The sequence below is a fragment of the Oncorhynchus keta genome, chromosome 18 (genome assembly GCF_023373465.1).
Source record: "Oncorhynchus keta strain PuntledgeMale-10-30-2019 chromosome 18, Oket_V2, whole genome shotgun sequence".
NCBI classification, from domain to species: Eukaryota; Metazoa; Chordata; class Actinopteri; order Salmoniformes; family Salmonidae; genus Oncorhynchus; species Oncorhynchus keta.
The window spans coordinates 23,085,056-23,100,335 of record NC_068438.1 but is presented as its reverse complement, the minus strand read 5'-3'; the positions used below and the strand labels follow the sequence as shown (position 1 = coordinate 23,100,335).

At 39.7% G+C, this 15,280-nt stretch overlaps 1 protein-coding gene across 2 annotated transcripts in view; it reads right to left on the bottom strand.

Moving 5' to 3' along the window:
- The window catches only part of LOC118371700 (leucine-rich repeat and fibronectin type III domain-containing protein 1-like), a 135,379-nt gene that overhangs the window by 51,380 nt on the left and 68,719 nt on the right, over window positions 1–15,280 (bottom strand). For both annotated transcript variants that reach the window (XM_035757263.2, XM_035757264.2), the window contains exon 2: window positions 11,879–11,930. The gene's annotated coding sequence lies outside the window, so the exon portion shown is untranslated. The remainder of the gene's footprint in view (window positions 1–11,878; window positions 11,931–15,280) is intronic.

Genomic DNA, 15,280 nt, shown 5'->3' with positions numbered 1-15,280 from the left:
TAAACACAATTTGCATTCCAGATTCTGATGTATTTTTGTGAAAGATTTCTCTTTAAATGTATTTCAATGATGTATCAGCAATTACCAATAATGCTGCTGAATGCTTGCCCCGTGGGGAAATGTGTGTGAAACACTGGGCTCCTTCCTCACCTTTGTCTTTTGGAAAAGGATTTCAGCAGTCAGAGTCACAGTAACAAAGTGATTAGAGCCATTATCGATCCATGTCTTTGGGTATCTTCTCTGTTCAAAGTGAATGGACTACGCCTCAATTTGTTTCTTTAGCTCTCCTGATGACTGCATATTTTCCTAAAGCTATTCAACGACAAACAGGATTTAAGAACTGCTCAGCGGCCGTCAGTCGAGCATAGAATGAGGTACAGGCTGTCAACATCAAGGAACTTATTTTCCTGCATATGACTCAGGCACAAATCTATTTACGCCTGTAATCATACGATCATATTTTCTGAAAGTGATCTAGTGCTTGTGGCAATCTGACAGCCTTTAGTGATTTCACAATACAGGCCTTGCCAGATGGAGAGGAAGGCATTTCACAAAAGCAATCGTGTGCTACATAAAAAAAGAGTTCCTTGAATATTTGTGCACCACAATCAGTAGTTAGTATCACATCATGGATTGAATGCACTGTGTAAATATGATAGACTATCATAGGCAGGTACAGTAATTGTAGTAAGTGTAAGGGCTGTGGGTGATTACATTTGAACATTAAATGGAGGCGGCTACCAGCTTGCTAACAAATACCCAAATATATGTCACGCCTTGTCTCTTCACAAGTTCTCCTGCGGTGCTTTATTAGATGTCTTGGAAGGCTACGTTAAAGTTTCACAATGTCAATAAACATGCACATGCAGGGCTTGTTTGAATACTTTTATTCAGCAAGACAAGGAGGTGTGTGCCCTTTCCCCAAAAAGATAAACCCTTGGGAAGGTTACATCTTCTTGACCCTGGCTAGCCAGCAGCACAATGCTTTCATGATCACAGGCAGACTTGTGTGCAGACACTGTGCAGTCTGAAGAATATGTTTCCTTCATGGGGTAGACTGAGTAACTTACGTTATTATGATATATGAACACTCCATCCTATGCCCCTTGAATCCTCATTCTCATGCTCGCACCGTAGCACCATCTGAGACAACACTTCACTTTGTTATTTACATATTGCAGTAATAATCCTCAATATTCTTTCCCTCATTCACATTTGTTTTCATATTCCATTTGCTTTTAGGGCTACATGAAGCATACCCGATATAGGCAGAGTAGTGTAAAGTATAAATTAAACATTAGGGCAGCAAAGACAGAGTCCTACTCAGTGGCCACATGCATTTTGCTGCCATTTTAAGTCAGTCAGAACATAGAGGAATAAAGCAGAAGGAATGTGTCCAGCCAGACTGAAGCAAGTGACTATAAATGGGCAGCCATCAGAGAGGTCCTGAATAATTGATAGTTCCTCTTGTTTTGCAGCACAATGAGGAGGCTTTATGTCCTACACAGAAACCAGGGTGTTGATTATGCTGTTTCAGCGTGTCATGTTTATACTCCTCATTTGCATATGTATTACAATACTTTATTTGATTTCTGAATTTTTCTGGCATGAGTTTATAATTAATGCATCTGTTACTTATTCTTGAGTAATTACAGTATCAACATGGCAGGTGTCAGAATCCACCAGATATGTCTGGAAACTCTTCACACAGGGGTGTCTCAGGAGAAACAACTTCTCAATCTCAGGAGAGACAACTTCTCAATCTCAGGAGAGCCAACCGCTCTGTCTCAGGAGAGCCAACTTCTCTATCTCAGGAGAAACAACTTCTCTATCTCAGGAGAGACAACTTTTCAATCTCAGGAGAGCCAACCGCTCTGTCTCAGGAGAGCCAACTTCTCTATCTCAGGAGAGCCAACTGCTCTGTCTCAGGAGAGCCAACTTCTCTATCTCAGGAGAGCCAACTTCTCTATCTCAGGAGAGCCAACTGCTCTGTCTCAGGAGAGCCAACTGCTCTGTCTCAGGAGAGCCAACTTCTCTATCTCAGGAGAGCCAACTGCTCTGTCTCAGGAGAGCCAACTGCTCTGTCTCAGGAGAGCCAACTGCTCTGTCTCAGGAGAGCCAACCGCTCTGTCTCAGGAGAGCCAACCGCTCTGTCTCAGGAGAGCCAACTGCTCTGTCTCAGGAGAGCCAACTGCTCTGTCTCAGGAGAGCCAACTTCTCTGTCTCAGGAGAGCCAACCGCTCTGTCTCAGGAGAGCCAACTGCTCTGACTCAGGAGAGCCAACTGCTCTGTCTCAGGAGAGCCAACCGCTCTGTCTCAGGAGAGCCAACCGCTCTGTCTCAGGAGAGCCAACCGCTCTGTCTCAGGAGAGCCAACCGCTCTGTCTCAGGAGAGCCAACCGCTCTGTCTCAGGAGAGCCAACCGCTCTGTCTCAGGAGAGCCAACAACACGGCATTCTAAGCCTTTCTGCTGAAATATGCTCTGCCAAGGTTAATGCATTTTAACGATTAAAATTTTCAAAACAAACAGATAAATAAGATGGGGAATATTTTAGTTTAGCATAATCACTAGGGTATGTTTCTTCTGTGGAGGCAGCCATTTCCTTTCTATTATTTTGTATCTGTCAGCAGCACCATGCTTGTTTAGCTACCACTGATCTGGTGTGTCTAACCCCGAGCTCTGGAACATTGACAGTAGCTACAACGCCTACCAAGCACATTACCCAGCTGCTCACCTGCACTGCACCCAAATCCAGGGAGAGCATTGAACAACAAACTGTGACGATACAGGAACCCAAGACAGGGATAGAAAAGTCCTCCTTTTTATTCTCTACGTTTGGTTGGTCAGGGTGTGACTCGGGTGGGAAACTCTATGTTCTGTGTTTCTATGTTTTGGCCGGGTATGGTTCTCAATCAGGGACAGCTGGTCTATCGTTGTCTCTGATTGGGAATCATACTTAGGCAGCATTTTTTCCTTTTGTATTTTGTGGGTAGTTGTCTTTGTTATAGTGGCTTGTATAGACCTGGTAAGCTTCACATTCATTTTTGTTGTTTCTTGTTTTGTTGGCGACATTTATAATAAAGACATTTTCATTTTCAAGTCGACGTTCGTGACAGTCATTTACTGCAAGCAGCCATTGAGCCTTACAAACCTTCATAAATTGGACACATCCTTGTTTATGTCCATATCATTGTCTATGGAAACACATGGCTTCAAAATAAAGCTTAAAATTACAGGGTAGTTTCACTGACAAATGAAGGTACGATGGAATCCTGGGTCCATTACAGAATGCAAGGCATAGAAACAGTATTTACCATACATTATAATGTAATCACCACACTAATGCACCATAATGGGGCATAAATATGGAGGGTCAGTCAAGTACACATGCAATACACCAGCTGCAGTAATTCTCCCTGTGATGTAAAAGCATAAGCCTAGACTTAGTACAGTGAACTAATCAATCATTGACAAATAGGTTTGTTGTTTGTTGTTTGATTCTCTTGCTCTTTATGCCTTTTTGGAATGTACTGTATTTAAATTGTACTGTATTCACTTTCCTTTTGTATTGGACAGAGTATCTCTGACTGAGTGCCTAATCCCAGTCACATCAATGAGGACAAACAAGGTTTATCACTGGGGCGGCAGCGTAGCCTAGTGGTTAGAGCGTTGGACTAGTAACCGGAAGGTTGCGAGTTCAAACCCCTGAGCTGACAAGGTACAAATCTGTCGTTCTGCCCCTGAACAGGCAGTTAACCCACTGTTCCCAGGCCGTCATTGAAAATAAGAATGTGTTCTTAACTGACTTGCCTGGTAAAAGGTAAAATAAAAATAAAAAAACTGCAGGAGGTTGTCAACTCAGGAGTTGTAGGCATGGACTAAGGTACTGACACATGAAAAATGAGTGAAACAAGTGCTCTGTAACATCAGTGTTTACTAAATGATGGTTATTGTGATGGAATACCCATTTCAGAAAAGCAAACAAAAAATTGATTCACTCTGCTGAATTGACCTTAACACTGACTATTAACTTTCACCGTGTTTGGAAATGATTCTATTGAAAACAATTCCCTGGTACAGAGGTATGGCTCAGCCAAAAAAAACAGGAATATTCTAGTAAGGTTTTCCTATTAGGTTTTGTTGGTAAAAATGGTTAGAACAATGCAACTGTATGCCCAAATAATCTACAAATAAACATGCTTAATAGGATATGTTATCTGTTAATGAAAATTGTCTGTTATTACGACTCTTCTTAGCAAACTGCTCTACCAATTGCTTCCCTAGTGTGTTTGAGACATGCATGCCATTGAGATAATGAGGACTATTTCATGAATCCATACTTAGGTAGGGGCCTACACATTCCCCAAAATGGTCTCTATTGTGTGAGTAATTAATTACAGTGTAAGAAAATAAGATAATTGTTGAAGCCTTCAACTGGTGACAACTGAACTGTTGTCATCAAAAGATGTGAAAACAGACATTTACATGGACAAAAGCTATTCAATTGTTGTGTAATGATGCCCCTATACTAAAATAAACATAATTCCTAACTATAAGCGCTACCCCTGTTAATTCCCTCTAACCCTCCATCGATCTCAGGCAGACAGGCACTACAGGAACAAATTGTGTCACTTCCGTCACACCGCAACCCAATCTAACACAGGAAATGAAACTCCAGTATTCGTGTTATGCTTCCATCTCCGTATTTTACACCGATTTACTAAGTGATTACAAAGACGTTATAAGTATTTGGGTCGTTCAACGAAATGAGTGCCTTTTCGTCCATTTGATATTTTAAATATAAATTTTCCACCAATATTGATTTTTAAAAGTGTGTTATATCAAATGAAGTGCCCTTTAATATAGTCCACATGGAGGAATGAATACGAAGGCCTGCTAAAGTGCCCAAATTCTGCCTTTTGACATGTCCCTCTGTCAACCCCGTGTCACTTCTAGGAAAATTTTAACCCACTTAATTAAAAAATGTCACTATCATTGTAAAGCCCAAGTTATTTTGTTGCTTTCACAAAGTATTTTCTGAAGATTATTATTTATTTAATGTGATTAGTGATTTATTTATGTCTGTCCCTCATTTTAAGGTCAACCCTGTTACGTACACTGAACTCTCGTTTTAATATGGTTTTAATATGAAACTATTCCTCTTTTTTTAAATTCAAAAGAAACTTTGAACATCTAATAGTTAAATCATAGAGTAAAAGCAGGTGAGCTGGTTCTACTCTTCTTGTCAATTTTCTGGTGTTTTTGTGGTGGAAAACTGAGCAGGTTGAGCATAACACGTCACTAATTGGTGGAACGGCCCATTTACAGTGCCATCAGAAAGTATTTACACCCTTTGACTTTTTCCACATTTTGTTGCGATGAAGCCTAAATTTGAAATGGATTCAATTTCGATTTTATGTCACAGGCCTCCACTCAATACCCCATAATATCAAAGTGTAATTATGTTTTTAGAAATGTTACTAATTAATAACAAATGAAAAGCTGAAATGTATGTATAAATGTAAAAGTATTCAACCGATTTGTGATGGCAAGCCTAAATTTGTTAAACAAGTCACATAAGTTGCATGGACTCACTCTGTGTGCAATAATAGTGTTTAACATGATTTTTGAATGACTACCTCATCTCTGTACTTCACAAAACCAATTATCTGTAAGGTTCCTCAGTCGAGCAGTGAATTTCAAACAAAGATTCAACCACAAAGACCAGGGAGGTGTTCCAGTGTTTCGCATAGAAGGGCACATATTGGTAGATGGATAAAAAAATGTAAAAACATTGAGCATGGTGAAGTTATTAATTACACTTTGGATGGTGTATTAATACACCCAGCAACTACAAAGATACAGGCGTCCTTCCTAACTCAGTTGCCAGAGAGGAAGGAAACCGCTCAGCGATTTCACCATGAGGCCAATGGTGACTTTGAAACAGTTACAGAGTTGAATGGCTGTGATAGGAGAAAACTGAGGATGGATCAACATTTTAGTTACTCCACCATACTAACCTAAATGACTGTCAAGTGTCAGTTGTGCAGAGGTGAGGACGGAGTCAGGTGCAGGACACAGAACTGAGTAAATTAACGTGCTTTACTCTGAAAAATAAACAGCCAATAAATCCACGCAGGGATAGCAAACTCTAACACAAAACCAGGAACAATCACACACAAAACATAATGAGAACCAGAGGGTTAAATAGGGAAATAATAATAACATAATGAGAACCAGAGGGTTAAATAGGGAAATAATAATAACATAATGAGAACCAGAGGGTTAAATAGGGAAATAATAATAACATAATGAGAACCAGAGGGTTAAATAGGGAAATAATAATAACGTAATGGGAACCAGAGGGTTAAATAGGGAAATAATAATAACATAATGAGAACCAGAGGGTTAAATAGGGAAATAATAATAACATAATGAGAACCAGAGGGTTAAATAGGGAAATAATAATAACGTAATGGGAACCAGAGGGTTAAATAGGGAAATAATAATAACGTAATGAGAACCAGGTGTGTACAATCAAGACATAACAAATGGAAACAGAAAGGTGGATCGGTGGCAGCTAGAAAGCCGGTGACGATGACCGCCGAACGCCACCCGAACAAGGAGAGGCACCATCTTCGGCGGAAGTCGTGACAATGATAGTGAAAAGAAGGAAGCCTGTACTGAATAAAATATTGCAAAACATGCATCCTTTTTGCAATAAGGCACTAAAGTAAAACTGAAAAAAAATGTGGCAAAGAAATGAACTTGATGTCCTGAATACAAAGTGTTATGTTTGTGGCAAGTCCAACACAACATATCACTGAGTACAACTCTTCATATTTTCAAGTATGGTGGTGGCTGCATCATGTTATGCTGGTCACCCGCAAGGACTAGGGAGTTTTTTGTTGTTGATTAAAAACAAACGGAATAGAGATAAGCACAGGAAAGTCCTAGAGGAAAACGTGGTTCAATCTGCTTTCCAACAGACATTAGGAGACAAATTCACCTTTCAGCAGGACAATAAAACACAAGGCCAAATATACACTAGAGTTGCTTACCAAGACGGCATTGAATGTTTGTGAGTGGCCTAGTTACAGTTTTAACTTAAAATCTATGGCAAGACTTGAAAATGGCTGTCTATAAATGATCCGAAAGGTTGCTAGATTGAATCCCCCGAGCTGACAAGGTAAAAATCTGTCGTCTGCCCCTGAACAGGCAGTTAACCCACTGTTCCTAGGCCGTCATTGTAAATAAGAATTTGTTCTTAACTGACTTGCCTAATTAAATAAAGGTTAAGTAAATAAAAAAAATCCAGGTGTGCAAAGCTTTTAGAGATTTACCCAGAAAGACTCACAGCTGTAATCGCTGCCAAAGGTGATTCTAACATGTATTGACTCAGGAGTGTGCATAGTTATGTAGATGAGATATTTTTTTTGAACATTTTTCTAAAAACATGTTTTCACTTTGTCATTATGGGGTATTATGTGTAGATGGGTGGATATATATATCCATATGTTTTTAATCCATTTTGAATTCAGGCTGTACCACAACAACATGTGGAACAAGCCAATAGGTATGAATAATTTCTGAAGGCACTGAATCAAATGTTTACATTATTGCCTGAGGTTGATAAGTTATTAGCAAATGTTAATGCCTTGGTTGTATGGTCGACATTTTTGTCTTTGCCCAATAGCGACCCTTCGATAGCAATCAATATAAATGCATGCCTTACATTTAAGACGATACAATCTGCTCTCAATAAACTGCATGCAGTATGCAAGAGTAGTCTAAGGGCTGTCTTTGGATGCAGCTCATAGAAAATCCAGAATAAGAGCTATCTGCCGACAGTTGTCTGTCTACAAGGTATATGCACAATTCAACATGATAACTGGAACCAACCTGTCTGCATCATGTGCTGCTATTGCTTATTCCCCACAGCACAACATAATGCTGCTAGATTCACAGTGGCAGAGATATATGAGCAAAACAAATATGACGACCAGACTACTGAAGAAGATGAATCAAAAAGCTAATTCTATTAGCTTTGCCTAGCAGCCTCTGCTAGGGTGTTGGTGCTTAAACAAGAATGCTTTTAGTGTGGCTGCAAATGAGAATAGCATCACAGTCATCTGTAAAACCTAATAATTGGGTACCAGAGGTGTCAGTCTCATTTCCTACACTCAATTCATCACCAAAAGAAACCATAATCCCTTTCTCAAAAAAAGCGAGGATAAGGTCATCTCTTTTTAAATGACCGGCTTATCTACTTTCCTGCTTATCTTAATAAAATCGCACACCAGAAGCTCCGGGTTGTCACTTTCTAAAAGCTAATTCAATGAAAAGATACCCTAGAGTTCACCCCTGCTTCACAGAGCATTACTAGCTGGCATATGGTACCATTTTCACCCATTTATTTGTCAATTTGCTGCTCATTGAAAAACCACCAGCGTTTTCTACATATTCATTTAATATAGATCAGGTCTGGTACACTGTTTGTTTCATTACTCTTTGTTGTGCAGGTTCTGTGAGAGTATTATGGGATGGAGTGAGGTATTCATTTTCTACTTATATCAGGATAAAATAAGCATACTCTAAAATGAGCTGACATTCACTTTCTCTGTTCCTATGGAATATTGAAATCAGCTGTGCAGGCTTTAAATAACAAGTGTCTGGGGGCTAAACCACATTCAAAGTAGGAGTTTTCAGATGATGAAGTTGATGTCAACTGCAGCCAAAATCCCAAGTTCTGAGAAGACTAGGGTCGATATTTCCCTCTTTAATATGGTGCAAAACTCACAAATCTTCAACAATATGTATTTCTAGGCTATTTTCCATGAATAGAACAGGCTACGGCTATTTCATAGGAAGAAATTATGTAATCTCACTTACCGGTACATATAAACCAGCTTGTGCACTTTCTCAAAGTATTTTATGTAATTTCAGCTCAATTTAAAACTGGGACCTTCCAGTCTAGACTGGTCAAGTGCATAAACATTACCACAAAAACTTTTAAATTAAACACATTTGTTTTGTGTCTGAATTGTTTCCCAAGTTCCTTATCTTGTCAACAACATAATGTCACTGTCCTTAGTATCACCCACAGCATGTTAAGGTTGGTTTCACTGTCAGTCTGTTAATTGTTCTGTCAATCTCTGAAGGTATCAGCAGGGAAAGCAATTGTCCTCTGTGCCTAATTAGTGTAATCGTTAGGAACTGACAAACTTACCTCAACACCACTAAGCAAATGCACCATCTGAGGTATGCATTTTTTATTGTAAAAGAATGTCTTCTGTAATACAACTGAGTGTTATGTAACAATTTGATATCATAGTTTCATTTCGGGATTTGAAGTGATTATATGTAAAGTGCAACTTCTGCCAACCCAGAAGGAAGATATGTGTTAGTCCATGAGCAGAATTCAAAGCCCTAACCTTGGCAAATCGAATATATAGTGTGGCCTGGCTTATTAAGATGTGTTGTACAGTCTGTCTTTGTTCTTCTTGTAAAGATCTGGAAAGCTTTTACAGTACAGATTCACAGAAAATATCTACATAACAAACATAGGAATTTAACTCAACAGTAGAAATAATAACATAGTATCCTCCCCACCCTTGCTTCGGTAAAAAGCTGAGGGATAGGGCTGGAGAAATGGAACCACTCAAATTCATAGACCATCCATGATATAAAAAGTATAGCCTTAAGCATGTTTTGAGGCTATATAGTGTTTGTTTACATTTACTTATTTTACAAACATTCGAGTAAAACCAGCTTATATCTTGAGTTCTGATGGGGTATGACCATTAAACAAAGCTCATGAGCCATTTATATTAAGTCCAGAAATGGGTGTAGCAACTGCTGATTGCCCCTTTAACTTAAATTATTTCTATAAATTATTCTTGAGGAGGTTAGGCCACATGCTTAAGAATTATGAAGAAATTGCCAGCGATATGAAGCTACTCTAAGCTTTTGCATTGTAAAATAAAATAGACTACAACTGATGCCCATACAGTAGGCTACATTGGGAAACTCATTTACCGAAGGCATATCAGGGCATACTACTTTCCGCTCTCATAATGACTTTTGTTTTAAGGCCTAGAAGTGTTGACACACAATTACTTTTCCTATGGCTCTGCATGACATTGATGAAGCTGTGAGCAAAAGCAACAAAAAACAGAGGAAAAGTTTAACACTTAGGCTCAGCTAATAGACTCAGGCCTCTGTGGACAAAAGTGTACAGCATCTTGCAAACATAGAAACAATTTCGCAAATCTAGTCTCAGTACGAAGCTTGCATATTTTATCCCACCACACATTTGTAAATACATTTGTGTTGTAAGTAGTAAAACAGTCTTCCCTTTCAGATTAGATTTTTAAGGTGACATCAGTGGCAACCCATCATTCAGGGCAGGTGGGCAAATCCACCTGTTTAGTTGTTTAGTTGTTTCATGCTTTGCATGTTATTTTGGAATTAACACGTGTCACATTTCAGTTTGCAAACAAAATAAATAAATCATTGAGTTAATAAAGCCGCAAACAAACGTGGTCTCTTTTTTCCTTTCTTGAGTAAGGCAGCTCCAAAATGCAGGTGTTTCAGCCTAGCTCAGTGCTTTCTGTTGTGGTGGGGCAGCCAGTAGGGGTTGGTAATGTCCTCTAGTTGTGCTGTGATTGGCTCAGTGTTCTGTCACTCATGGGGACACTACATCACCGCAAAATGTACGGGTAGAGCTAGAAAATTCAAGCCCTTTGGGTGATGCCATATAGTTACATTAGATGCCCGTCAAGAAGGATTTTTTAACAGTTTGTGGGCACCGTTTGTCACCGTTATGCATTTTAATGTATTGTTTAGTGTTGTGTAGGATCTTTGCTGGCATGCATCTAAACATATTTTTTTGAGTTTGCCCCACAAAGATTGAAATGCTAAAATCCCCACTGGATGTCATGGACACACTTTAAAGAAGCAGGAAATGTAACTCAGAGAGCATTGTGGGTGAGGAGCTCATCACTAATCCTCTTTTGAAATGATTGCCTGTCTTTTCTTCATCTACCTGCAATCAATAACCTAAAGCCTGGCTGTCTTAGAACACAGAGTACACAAGAGCAACATATTACTGATATGTCATGGATGGCAGACCCTTATAAAACATTGCTCTCTGCTGCTCCGGGACTGGATTAATGCTGGAGAGAGGTTCCCCCTTGCCCTATCCCAGTTATAATTATTATATAGCAAAACCCCCTGAATATCTATTACCAACTATAAATTCCTGAGAGGAATATCAGTGCTTTCCTCTGTTCATAAGTTCATCAGAACCAGCTATTGTATGTATTCTGGAGCCATATTCACAGCAGCCCAGGGTGGTTGTGCTGTTCATCAGAGGGGCTGTTTTCCCTATTGAGATAAGAAATTAAATCTGCAGGAGCAGAGGATGCTGGGTTTGCTGCAGGGTGGCGAGGCAGCAACTCTGATAATGGAGCCGACTCCCATTGCGCAGGCTGGGAGGCAACGGCCGTGGCGCAAGCCCAACCCTGCCTATGTGAAAGGATAAAAAACCCAGTCGTGGTGAAATAGCTGCACTGAAACGGGACGGGAACGTTGCTGCATGGAACAGAGTTGTGTAGATCTCTCCTTCTGTGTGTGTGTATGTGTGTGTGTGAGTACTGGTGTGTCTGTTAAAGAAATATATTATTTGAATAGCTTTTAGAAACCGTTAGTGGGAATAAGGACATTCCATTATCCTGTTTTCTTTAGTTATTATTATCCTGTTTTCTTTCGTATATCTTCCTTCTCAATGCACTGTCTCGCCCCTTCCCCCCAGGTTAGCCTGAACTGCATACAGTATGTAAATAAATTGGCTTCAATTTTTAAAGGTGGCACTCACCAGTATTTGTAGTCTTCTCAATTGCCTCTCTCAATGATGACTTCAAAGCAGGCTGCAGAGAAAACAAACAGTCACACTTTAATGTGCTGGCACAAATAACATTTGGAGAATAACCCACCACTTGTATTGCTGTCACAATCATAAACAGGGTTCAATTTATAGTTCAATCTTTAATGACATTAAACAGGGCTCAGCACAAAATTATTTGACATTCGTGTTGCTGTAAAACAGTTATACAGTGCTCTTTTTCAAATAAAATAGTATAAATCTGCAGGAACAAAAACACTATATTTTCACAAGCCTATTTGTTCTGGTTTTAAAAATGTTATTCCACTTGAGTGATGTTACTTACCAACTTTCAGCGATACAAAGAAGTGCTTGTGAATCATAATACATGGCCACCAAGAGCTAGCCTTGGTGTCTCTCTTTCCACTTCCATAATTAACCATCTGTACAGAACAGTCTGTACAGTGAATCTCTGAGGAACTACAACATGACAATACATAACTGCTGGATAACCAAAGTGATAGATCTACAGTATGTAGTAAAAAAAAATAGCAATCATTTATGTTGTTAAACACCTCAGACTGCTCTTAAAGTAACAATTTAGTCTCTGTAAACACCCATGTTGAACCTTTTAAGATATGCACGGTCAATCTATCAAGAGGAAGAGGAATCAAATGTCACTCATCTCCTTTCTCCCTCCCCACCAAGCTGGCTGAGATGGATCAAGGCACCTCTCAATGATCGTTAATTGAAGGTTCGTGAGATGAAGAAAGGAAGACTATTTTCCCTATCTGCTTTTACAGAGATAGTGATAACAAAGGCATTGCTCCAATTCTCCTCTGTCAAATGTAATTGCCGCAGCAGCCATCTTGATTATGATCTCCACCGTGGTTCCTTATTGGTACCTGCCATAATAATACATATTCTGTGTCCAATGGAGACAGGCTTATACAGCAAACGTCTGACTGACAAACTCTAAGCATACTGCGTTAATCACTCAGTATGACTAGTGACATTGATATGGCCCTTCAACTGTGCTTCAAAAAACCCTTGTATCTATGCAAGGGCACAATCTCCTCTCTTTTTCTAAACTGAACTTTTCAGACTAAAAACAACCTTTTTGCACTTTTTAGGGCTTCGGTTTTATTTTGGGATGACATTCATTTCCATTTCATGTTGATTTAGTTCTTGACAGTATGTGTGTGTAATTCCATTACATAAAATCAGCATGTAAGCTAACATTTGGGGGATTTGTCCAAATCCAGCATGATTTGGCAATTCCTTTGTTGGAAAAGGAACATTTTATAGATGCCGATTGGCTAGCATTACCCTGACCTAGGACAGGGGTGTGAAGTACAATTTCATGCATGCATGCCACACTTCACAGAAATGTCAAACCACTGCTAATGTTCCCTGAGCCATCCAACAGTTAAGGAATCTATTGATTTTCTTTGCATCTTTAAGAGTATAAATTGTATGGTGGAAAACATCAGATGTGTTCAGACTCATGCAGCACTCAAAATGATGTAATTTCAGGTGCTGGCATAGAAGGCTGTTGAGTCATTAGATAAGTAAATCATAGCTGTGTCAGGATGGTGTTCTGTTTCCCCCTCCTACAGATGTGCCCAGTCTGGGTCCTCTGCCATCATATGCTACTAATGCAGTCCCTCAGGCAGACAGATATGTAGCTTTGTTTGGTGCCGCGCCAAGGACTCAGAATATAGAGCTATTAAATCGGATGCTTTGTAAAAGCTTTGCTCTTTGTCCAATTACTGAAGGAAATGGACTTTGCAGAGGACATTCCTCTTTGGTAATTGCAGGTACTGTATTAGAATATACAATTAAACTGACTGTATCCCAATAAAGATATTTCAAGTTCCTTTCTTCCTCCATTTTGAGGTCCCCTTTCCCCATATTGTAAAAACTGAAGTGATCACATCCTTGTCCAAACAACTTTGAGAATGTTTACTGAAGAGAGAGAGAGCGTGTTACAGAATACAGTACATTTCTCAAACCCCTGTGTGAAAACCTGGGCAAACAGCATATACAGTATCTCCTCTATGAGTCAGTCAACCTCACTTGCCACAAGGCTAACACAAACATTAAGAGGCCAGGGCCCACACCTCCAACTTAAAGCCTTCTGTAATGAAAATAACATATTTGATCATGGCCTGTGATGCCCTGGCCTGAACCAGTAAGATAGGGAAGGATAGTACGAGTCCAGACCAGCCTATTGATAATAATACAGAAACTACTGATTGTATACACCTCCTCTCTCCCTTGATGTGGATCGTTATGGACTGTGAAGTATTCATTTTCATAAACTGAAAATGGAGAGGCGGCCATATACTGCCCATTTTTTTTTTTAATGCGCTGCATGCTAAACTGTGAGGTTTGAATGCAGTATTACCTCTGTCGTTTCCTATTTCCTTCACATCACTGGTTTAAAAAGAGAGGCAGCGGAGCATGACATGGTTTTCATTAGATACCAGTCAGGACTTTGGCAGTAACAGCCTCCATTGACTGTGATTTAACTGATAACATATGGCTCTCCTAGCAGGCCTCTCCACAGTTGGCACTTTGACCAGGCCCATACCTTCAGGGGTGGCCAGTATCACCTCCAGAGAAAGACAGCAACGTAGAGCATCCACTGAGATCGGCCACCAGAGAGAACAACTCACATTTGCATGAGTTCAGACTCTTCAGAGTTAGAAAGTTAGAAAGTAGAGTTGCCCTCTACCATGGAATTTTATTAAATTATCATCAGAGTGTTATTAGAGAGTCAATGCATTGTTAAGAGAATGATGACCCTAGTTAGTACCACTGAACAATAACAAATATTGCCTTGAAGAATATGATCAAATCAGGTATGCTCCAATAATTTTTCAGATTATGCGGCTATTTAGAAAAAGTTGCCTAACAAATTAAATGTATTTGCAAGTCAGACTTGACCCAAATCATCTCCCACATATACATCAGTCAGTGAACCAAGTCAAATATGGAATTAGATGAGGCACTCAGTCAGCTCATATGAATAATAATTATTTCACAACGTTGTGCACCAGTAGACACAGAGGTTGCTGGGGCTAGATCCTAGGCCTACATGCAAACCACATATGTGTGAGAGAGGGAGATCAAAGTTTTCCGCAGTTGTTGATGAGCTGATGATCTGACGCTCTGGTAATAGGCTCTCTCCCCTCCTCTCCCTCCCATTTGCTTCCCATGTGAGCCTGTGATTCTGATGATGATCACGGTCCAATTTATACGCTCAGCCATGCTCAGCACTTTAACAGACTCCACATAAATAATCAGTAGGTATGAGAAGAGGGTGTCCGTGTAGGATGGATGGATTCTTTTAACACAGCACTTCTGGCTACTATCTACTTCTGTACGCTT